The sequence below is a fragment of the Arachis stenosperma genome, chromosome 9 (assembly GCF_014773155.1).
Source record: "Arachis stenosperma cultivar V10309 chromosome 9, arast.V10309.gnm1.PFL2, whole genome shotgun sequence".
Classification (NCBI taxonomy): Eukaryota; Viridiplantae; Streptophyta; class Magnoliopsida; order Fabales; family Fabaceae; genus Arachis; species Arachis stenosperma.
The window spans coordinates 9,811,962-9,822,491 of record NC_080385.1 but is presented as its reverse complement, the minus strand read 5'-3'; the positions used below and the strand labels follow the sequence as shown (position 1 = coordinate 9,822,491).

The window sequence follows — 10,530 nt, the reverse complement described above, 5'->3', positions numbered from 1 at the left end:
TTTTAATAAATTATTAATTTTTTAACAGCATAATTCGAATTATACCATGAATTACTGTGTGTAATTCGAACCAAGCTGGTTCGAATTAGTGTGTGCGTATGTGTTTGTATATAATTCGAACCAAGCTGGTTCGAATTATGTAGAAATAGGTTCGAACCAAGCTGGTTCGAATTATATAAAAATAGCTTCTGGCTTATTGCTGAAACGATTTTTACTTTGGCGTATTTACGTTATTTTTTGACTCATTTGGCTTAATATGGTTTTTTACCCTAATTTTTAATTACTTTATTATCCCTAATTTTATTAAAAATTAAAAATTACGTTTGCTCCTTTTTAATTGACAAACCCTGACCCTTATGTTACTCTAACACTCTCTCACTATCCACTATTCACTCCTTCAGCCGCCACCCCCTTCCCAAAGACTCCACACCGCAGCACACAGACGCACGGACTCCCCCTCACGACACCCACACTTAGCCTCACACACCTCCCTCACCCTCCCTTGTTGTCGCGCCAGCCACCCACGCAGAGAGAGAGAGAGAGAGAAACGGAGGAGCGTCGCCGGCAGAAAGAGAGGTCACCGCTGCCGCCAAATCGTCGAGTCGTCGTGTCCTGCCACCACTGCCACCACTGCCACCACGAAGCTGCCGAACTGAGATGAGAAAAGGGAGATCGAAACGGGCTTTGAGGAAGAGTGTCGCACGAAGTCGCGGAGGAGGAGGATCGCCGTCGCTTGTGCCGCCGTCGCCGAGGAGAGGAAGGAAGGAGCTACTGCCGTGGTTGTTTTCACGTTCCTGGTCGCCGCCAAACTCGCCGTCGCGAAGGAGGGGGAACCGTCGCTGCCAGAGGTCGCTGTCACCGCTGTTTGGGGTCGCGGTGGTCAAAGCCACCACTGATGGAGTTCGTCGCAGCTCTGTCATCGTTCTGCTCTCTGAGAGTCGTCACCGGAGCTGCCGCTGCTCTGTTCTTGGTTTTTTTTTTTGGAACAGTAAGTGTCTCTGCTTCAAAAACCCTTACCGTTGTCGTTCTGTTGTAAGTTATTAAGGATTTTGCAATGTTGATGTCATAGGATTGAGTTTCGGGTCTTGCATGGCGCGTTTGATGACTGTTGCTGACTGTGGGATGGTCGGATTTGACGTCGTAGCTGCGAAATCAGAGTTTTAAGGGTTTTGTCGCGTAGTCGAGTCGCAATCAAGGTAGGGGCGCTTTTCTTAAACTTATTTTACTTTTAAGAATTGTTACGAGTTGATATTAATAAAAATATATTTTTATGATTTCGTAAGTCTTATGGACTGGACTGAACTGAGTTGCTTTGAATAAATGTAATTGCTTACCTGGTTGATTGTTGTTGAAGTGGTCGCTTGATAGTTATATTGGTTTCTTGATTGGGTTAGAGTCATTGAGAATTTTGATTTTTATTGATTTATTTGGTTAAATTGGTAGTTGCTGAAATAATTTGATACTTGTAAATATTTTGATATTAGAATTAGTTTTGTTGATTTATCGGAAATGATTTTGAAAATTGGAAATGATTTGAGATATGAAAATAATTTGATTTTAGAATGATTTAATACTGGAAATGGTTGAGAAGAGTTTGATAAATAGTTCGGTTGGGACCTGAGAAAGATGGCAAAGTCTAAGTTTAAGGGGAGATGGTGCTGGAATTTTTATAAAACCTTGAGATTTTGTTTGAGGCGTTATTTAAAAGAAAATTTGGTTTAAGAATCGTATTATTTGATTTCGATTTAGTATGGCAAGATGATTTTGTTTCTTTGGAAAAGTATTCAACTTGAAAATAAAGTTGATTTGAGACTTTTGTTTTGGTGAAAAGGAGTTTTATGAAAGGAAAATGGATTTGAATTGTTATTAAAGAGAGATTTTGATATTTAAAACACCTGGGCAGTACGCAAGGGTTGTGGCTTAGTCCCACTTGCTTTGGGTCAATATTTTAGAAGATTGTGGTTTTGAATGTGAGCTTTGACCTGGCAAGGATCGTGGTGGTGTACCGCTTGTCCAGTGTCGCGATGGACGTGCGGATCATGGTTGTTTACCGCCACGGGTTGTGAAAATGTTTGTGGGGATCGTTGTTATTTATCGTGCCGCTCACGGGTGTGTTTTTCAATTGAAAGTCTTGCGAGGATCGTGGTGGTGTACCGGTCACAAGGTGGGGATCATGGTGGTGTACCACTCACCAGGTGGGGATCGTGGTGGTGTATCGGTCACCAGGTAGGGATCGAGGTGGTGTACCGCTCACCAGGTGGGGATCGAGGTGGTGTACCAACCACTGGTTTTCAAGAGCTCACGGCAAAGTAACTAACATGTGAGCTCACGGCTAATAGGACAGGCATGCATGTTGCATTTGTTTGCTTTGTTTGGGTGTGCTTAAGTGTTTTGGTTTGCCTATCTGATGAATTCTGTTTAACTGGTAATAGTGATACTTGCTGTAACTGTTCTTTAAATGTGCTTGCCTTGTATTTGTTTGTGCTTGTGAATGATTTCTATCTTGAGTATTTGATGGTGGATTGATAATAGCGATGATTTATTTTGAATCAGGCCGGAGGTTGAGTCGATTCGTATGGGCCAGAGGCTGTGATTGGTTGGATCAGTGGTAAATTTGATTGGATTTCTAGATCTGAGATTTGAAATTCTGCTTGCTCTGTAGATTCTGTTGAGTCTTCTTGTTGTTGCTGTGGCTGAACAAGAAAATCAAAAGTGGTTGTTGTTGAAGTCCCTGATGAATTTGAACCTTGATTTGCAAATTGTTTTTCATAAAATTTTGCCAAAGATAAAGCACAGAGAAGAGATTTTGGATTTTCAGTGACAACTTCTCTATGAATCTGGATCTGTAGCCCATTGATGAAGCAATGCAGCAAAATTTCATGATCATGCATATGAACAAAATTTGCATAAGCTGTGATAGTTTGGATGATGTTTGAGTCCGTCAAACCATTCCAAAAATTAGATAGAGTGGCCAATGAAAGCACCATTGTTGGAGAAAAAAATTGAATAGAGAAAGAATTAATCAAACAGAGGGAATTTAGAGAGAATTAAGAGGGAGAGAGATAATTCCATTGATGGAATTCCAGAAAAGGAAAAAGATACAAATTACTTAATTCCTTCCCTGTTACATTTTTACTCTCTCTATTTATAGTAAATCAATTAGTAATTAAACTATCCTAATTGGGCCTTGGCCTATATTTTACTCGCTACAGATTCTTGCCCTAATTGGCTGCTACAAGGCTTTGCACTCTTTCCATTGAAGAAAATTACTCAACTTGTGATCCAACAGAGGTTGATGTGAGTGCTGTGCTCGTGTTTCTTTATTTGCTGAATTACTGGAGTTTATTATTTGTTGATGGAGTTGTTTCCATAATTTTACTTTCCTATTTTGCTTGGTTTATGCTTAAATTAATGTAAAAATTGAATTAACACTGTGATCATTGGATCTTTCCTTTTCCGAGTTTAGTCCTTAGTATGAAATTTTTCCTACTTGCTTCTGTCTTTTATTTACTTATTTAATTTAATTTTTTTAGATAATTTCTTTTAAAAGTAAATTTATGCAACTTGTTGATGGAGTTATCTTTTTAGAAAAGGATTTAAAAACTCATTAGCATTTGAGTTTTGAGCATGCTGCAGTGAATCAGTCCTATATTATTGTCATATATCATATTATAATTTGAAATTTTTGGTTCTGTCAGTTTCAGTTTGTTTTTTACTTCAGTAGAATAGAGTTTTTTAATTTCAGTAGAGTTGAAATTTTATGCTTACAGTTATAAAGTTGCTTGAACTTGTGTATAAAGTTATCAACTAAGAGTGTATAATTATCTACTCTTGATTTTTAGTGTAAAGTGCATCATGGTCACTTTAGCCCAAAACAATCGGGTCCATATTTCTGATAATTTCATAACTATGATTTATCTAGATGATGATTATCAGAGCACCTGGAACACCAGCTTCAAAGATAGATAGGACACCAGTATCAACCCAGGAGGGCCTAGAGACAGAGAGGAGAAGATTATAGTTACTGTAAGGCTAAGTTCTTTAAACAGAAAAGAACATTTGGCTAAGGAGTAAGGATCAGGTGGCATGGGATTGCATTGATGATTTTACGATTGTGTATAAACCGCCCGCAAACGAACGTGCTGCTCAACCAGCAGCGTTTACCGTTGGTATCAGATAAATTCATACTTTCCTTCATAATTTGATGTCCTCGCTTTATTTATTTATTAGTATTATTTATTTTTGTCAATGTGTTCTTGTAGACAAAGTTTTTGGTCCTGCTTGTTTAACCGAGGCAGTGTACGAAGAAGGGGTAAAGAATGTGGCTTTATCTGCATTGATGGGCATTAATGGTAATGTATTTATTTTTTGTAGCTTTATGCCCTGATCACCCTGGTAACTTGTGCCTCTGCTAGTGACCTATGAATGACCAAATGATTGCATGCATATTTGTTGCAGCAACTATTTTTGCTTATGGACAAACTAGCAGTGGAAAGACGTATACAATGAGAGGAATAACAGAGAAGGCTGTCAATGATATTTATAAGCACATAATGAATGTAAGTTTCTCCAAAGATTCAATCTGGTACTTAATCCGTATATATTGGTCTGTAGATTTGCTTTTTTATTCCTTCAGCGAAACATTTTGCTTCTTTTTTATTACTAAAAGGGCCTGTTTTGTTTTACTTTTTGGCTCAACTACATTAAGACAATATTTTCTATCTTTACCTTCTGTACTGCAATTCAATCCAGTTATTTTTAATGGAAGTATGATTATGTTATTTGTCAACAAATTTATAGCAAGTTTTTGCATATTTTGATGATTAATTACATTTTGTTGGTGATATTATATGTAGGATTTTAAATTTGAAAGATATTTTCGAATGATTATTTATAATTTATTTATTATTTTATTATAGAACGGTTTTTTTGGTTGAACCATTGTTAGAGCGATTGGACCAGTGAACTAGTGACTAGAGCGGTTCGATGATCGGTCCGATTTTCAGAACCTTACTTATAACAGCTTAATGGATGGATATTTTTTGCTTAATGAGGTAAATAAGGTAAAGTATATATTCTGTACAATGACCCAAGGGGGAGTGTCTCCTGATATTTGGAGTTACAATATCATGATCCACGGCTTGTGCAAAAGTGAAATGGTCAATCAGGCATTCGAACTCTTCGACATAATGTGTTCGAAGAACTTGGTTCCTGACGAGGTAACTTTCAGTATCCTAATTGATGGCTTGGGAAAATCAAGGAGAATTGATGAAGCTTTTGAGCTTCTTCAAAAGATGCAAGATGGAGGTCACCCAGCTGATTTAGTCATGTAAAATCCATCGATCAAAAATATTGTATGTCCAAGTGTCTGGATTATAGCCTTTAGTGGAAAGATGTTCAAAAATCTCTTTTGCATCCTTATTTCTTCCATTTTTTCACAGGCCATCTATAAGAATGTTGAAAGTGACTACATCAGCTGGATGACCTCCATCTTGCATTTTTTGAAGAAGCTCAAAAGCATCATCGATTCTCCTTGATTTTCCCAAGCCATCAGTTAGCATACTGAAAGTTACCTCGTCGGGAACCAAGTTCTTAGAACACATTATGTCGAAGAGTTCGAAGGCCTGATTGACCATTTTACTTTTGCACAAGCCGTGGATCATGATATTGTAACTCCAAATATCAGGAGACACTCCCCCTTCGGGCATTGTGCAGAATAGTAGGATGGATTCGAGTAATAATGCAAGTAGGGGGAAGAAGGTGAAGTTTCAGCACCCTAAATGCAAGTGTGGAACTTATGCGATCATCCTAGGATCTGGAACTGTCAAGAACCCAGACAGAATTTTTCTTGGTTGTTGCTATGAACATGTAAGTGTTCCTCCATGTTTGATTCTTAGATTTAAGTTTGCTTGTGTTCTTTAACAAATTATGTTCATAATAAATGCAATTACAGACAGAATGACCTCACTGCAACTATTTCGTGTGTCTGGACGAGTTGATTTCTTGTCATGTTGGGCATGAGAAAGATAGTGATGTTGAAAGAAGAATGATGATGCTAGAAAACAGATTGGAGCAACTGGCATATAGAAGGTTGATTTGGGAATTGAAGGAAAATCAAAGAAATGGAGTAATCAGTTCATAGTCTCTGTTATGCTAGCCATGTTAATTTCATTAGCAACAGTGAAGTATCTTGTAGTTTGGGATATAGATATTGTATTGCAATCATTGATGTATGGTTAGGGTTGATAAATGGATTGTTATGCCCCTATAATTGCATATTCTATGTGAATAGATTGTGACTTTGTTGCATTAATGATAATATAATTTTGTGCAAGAGATTTGGAACTATGAAATCCTGGAGAATGATATATTTCCAAAAACATAGTAATTACATTCATAATTCTATGCACATAGGCATAATTTAGTCTGCTGATAGCTTTCCAAAGACATAGTAATTACATTCATAATTCTATGCACATAGGCATAGTTTAGTCCGCTGATAGCTCAGCACGAAACAAGAAAACATGTTGCATCTAAATGGATACACCCAAAAATCAATAACCAGGTCTGTTACATATTCCATAATATTAAACAAAAGGTCTCAGACTAGCAGACATCCAAGATGCATAACCAAAAAAAAAAAAAAAACCACAGATCCTTTGTAACCATGGACATCAGTTCATCATTTCTGCTTTGGTGGCCTAAAGCCATATGTTTTGGCTTGAATCTCGGGGGTACATTTAGGTTTGGTATGGAAAAAATTTGAAGGTAGTTGTTGCCGTTCCTTACTACTTGATTCATTAGTGTGTTGTTACTCCTGAGTAAGTGGTCTTGTGGACAAGGGTTTGGTCTGTTGGAGGGTATGATTCATTAATGGACGGGTGACTGGATTGTGTTGAATTGGAGGTGCTAGTGGCCTAGTTATTGATTGCTTGACTCTAAATTGTGATCCCTGAAGTGGAGTATTTGGGCTAGTATACACTGAGGGGTCAGCATTGACATCCAAACCCAAAAGCAAAACTGAACAATAATTTTTATTTTGATAGATTGGGCTATAATTTTTTGGAGTGTATAAACAATATGACAATTACGTCTATCTGTGGTGGTGCAAACTGTAAGAGTTTGATCTTCACTCTTGGTTCTTGGATTACAGCAGGTGTACTCCTGAGCTTGGGCACCTTTTTCTTTTGTTTTTTGCTTTAGTCTATAAAGTACAACACAATAGTTGGTTTTAGTCCATATCAGTTTCAAATGGATCAAAATACCCAATACAAAAATGAGGAGGTGGGTATACCAGTGGGTCCAGAGGTTCCCCAGCCAGATTGTTGCTTCCATTTGATTGAACTCCATCTGAATTCTGTGCAATGAAAAAGGTTAACATATCACTTATGTTCGCTTAGGCACAAAAGACTTCACATAGAGTATGCTAACCAAAACAACACAATTTTTAGTACCTGTTCTGAGTTCTGATTTGCAGGGGTTTGTTCTGATTGATTTTCACTTGGTTATTGCTTTGGTTTCTTTTTTATTTTTTGTCAATTTGAATTTGTTGGTGCACCTTTACATGTCCTATGATAGTGGCTCTTCTGTTCGCATTTACTGTATATCACCTATAAGGCTTTCTTGATTTTGTGACCTTGTTCTTTTTATCCGAGACTCAGCCACCACATCAATACTCCTCTTCTTAGTTGGTCTTCTAGAAGGTTTCCTAATTTTGTGTGTCTCAGGACGCAGCAAATTAGTTCCCTCCCAAAACTCTTGAGAGTTAACTAGTTTGATTGATTCCCCGTAAGTAGCCTTTATGGCATCCATTGTAAATCACTTATGTGCAAAATTCTCTGATTTTAAATTTTGCATTACGTAATAAAATTAGTATATTTATTAAACCTACACAAATCTAACTTCCGTTGCTATAGTTAGCCATATATCTAATATTTAAATTAGATACATGTTTTTTCCTTTTTGTAGTAGTCCTATTTATTCAGTATAGAACATGTCGTAGTCAATTTTTCAATTTCTATTGAATTTATTTTTTTAAAGAAAACTTCTTTCAATTATGGAAACTCAAGAATCTTATTTCAAATTCTGGTATATACGTATCATATGCGGAATACGGATAAAATACCTGATAAATATTATCTCTGTAACAATTTCTAGTTATATTCTAGGATTTACATAGACTGACAGTTACTGTTATAATTAAAATGGAGAAGGTTTACAAGTCCTAACACAAATAAGTTGAACAAATGTAAAATGGGAGTAAATCCTCTCCAGTAAAAAAAATCGAATGGTGTCAATTGTTTTTTTTTGTGACTGGATGGTGTCAATTGTTTAATTTCACCCTTCATTACTCTCTCTCTCTCATATTTATTTTTGGTCCCACTCATAAAATTAATGGTAAGAGATCACACTTTATTTTCTTTAAGTGTTAAAAAAATTGAGAGGATCCATTTCCATGTAAAATAATCTCAAATAGCAACATATTTAATAAGAGTTTTCACAGGTTTTGAGTTTTTAAATAGGTAGACATTAAAGTCTTTCAATAACTATAATCAAATTTTTCATCTAATTTGGAATCGAAACACATAACAAAGAACTATGTGAAAACTCTTTCACACTTCACAAACTCTCAATTAATACTAGATTAACTAACTCTGATACCAAATATAAGTATAAAATCCATTATTAATTTACCTCAAAATTATTTACTCATATAAATAACACTACTATATTTTTGGCTCTCTAACTCACCAATAATACATTAAAAAAAATTTAAACAACTTAATACATTTTCATTCATATGAAAAAATCTCAAAGTATAAAATCTTTCATGCCATTTTATAGATAAGATAACATGCTAATACAAATAATAAAATAATCATTCTTAATTATTAAAAATGACATAAGCAGTGCATTACTTCACCAACTGGCAGTAACATTCTTGCTTCAAGGAACTTTCTTCAACTTGTACATATTAACCATTTAAACTTTTTCTAATTGTTTGATAATAACTATTAGTCTATATCAAGTGGCGATAACTTGAGCTTCTCAATTCCAATTTAATTTGTACAGAAAAATTATGATTGAATGATGATGATAAAAAATTAGGAATTGAAAGAATATGTGTAGAAAAAATTAGTATTTGGAGGCAAAATTAGCGAACTCTCAAAATGCTAACTTTTCTTTAGATATTGAACGAAATTCTAGTTTAGAGATAAGTGACAATGATAGCATTATGAATAAAGATTCTTTGAGAAAGTAAAAGCAAATACAGAAAATAAAGCCAAGTGAATTCAATAAAAATGAGATAGATAAATGTTTAAAAGATGACGTAAGAAATTTTTTTAATAGATTTGATATATTGAGGTAGTGGAGAAGAAATATTTTATATATACTAGTGATCACTATTTATAGCACCAACAATTACCAGCAACATCACAATTATTATTATCACATCCAATTTCACTTTATTAACTTTAATCTTCAACATCAATCTCATTTAACAATTTCATTCATAAAATTACTAATTTCACAATTTACACATTTAACACCAAATTCAATAATTTTTATTTATTAATTAACCAATTTTTATAATTTAAACATATCTTAAGAGTTATTAGTTTAAATTTTACACAGCATTATATATTATTAACTAGAAGAAACCGAATTATACATTGACAGATTTTTTTTAAACTCAAAACACCACAATTCAAACTTTCAAGACTCCGAATCAAATCCAATAAGTTTCAGCCACCAAAGTTTTATTCCAAGTACTCCAATTCACTAATTTGACTCCAATTCACATGTATTCAATCTAATTTTATACAATGTACCAAAATCAAACACTAGAATTTACGAATTCATCAATTCACAAGGGTTTAGTGGTTTCTTACCCTACCCACTGATGATTGGGACGAAACCCAACAATTACCCAATGCTAGATTGCACCTAAACTACCAAAATTATGAAAATCTTTCAATACCCAAACCAAATTCATATAAATGAAGGGAATGGAGAATTGGATATGAAATTCAGAGATCCTTACTACTTTATTCAGATAGAATTGAAGAGCTCGGCGAGATAAACGTGTGGCCACAAACGATGCGGCAGATCTTCGGATTGAAAGTTAGGAGGAATTGAAGTTTGATGTGATAAGGGTTTAGGGTTCTCTCTCTCTCTCTCTCTCTCTCTCTCTCTCTCTCTCTCTCTCTCTCTCTCTCTCTCTCTCTCTCTCTCTCTCTCTCTCTCTCTCTCTCTCTCTCTCTCTCTCTCTCTCTCTCTCTCTCTCTCTCTCTCTCTCTCTCTCTCTCTCTCGGTATGTTAATATTTTTATTTTTCAAATTATAAAATTTAATTTTTTAATTTTTTTGGTTTATAATTAATTTATTAGTTAATTATTTATTAATTTATTGGATTTTACACTTACAGCCAATCATGCCTGAACATATTTGGTTTGGGACATCAACATCCCTCTATTCCTTGTCCTAGTGACTTGTATACTAAGGAAATAGTCCAGATCCCTTATATTCT

General features: G+C 35.1%; 1 protein-coding gene across 3 annotated transcripts in view; it reads left to right on the top strand.

Annotated features, from left to right (window-relative positions):
• The first annotated feature begins 381 nt into the window (after nucleotides 1-381).
• The window catches only part of LOC130950441 (kinesin-like protein NACK1), a 32,460-nt gene continuing 22,311 nt past the window's right edge, over nucleotides 382-10,530 (top strand). For 2 of the 3 annotated variants that reach the window (XM_057878930.1, XM_057878929.1), the window contains exons 1-7: nucleotides 382-988; nucleotides 1,070-1,196; nucleotides 2,554-2,608; nucleotides 3,213-3,297; nucleotides 3,923-4,169; nucleotides 4,263-4,352; nucleotides 4,459-4,559. The gene's annotated coding sequence lies outside the window, so the exon portion shown is untranslated. The remainder of the gene's footprint in view (nucleotides 989-1,069; nucleotides 1,197-2,553; nucleotides 2,609-3,212; nucleotides 3,298-3,922; nucleotides 4,170-4,262; nucleotides 4,353-4,458; nucleotides 4,560-10,530) is intronic. The other variant, XM_057878931.1, reaches the window with a different exon arrangement.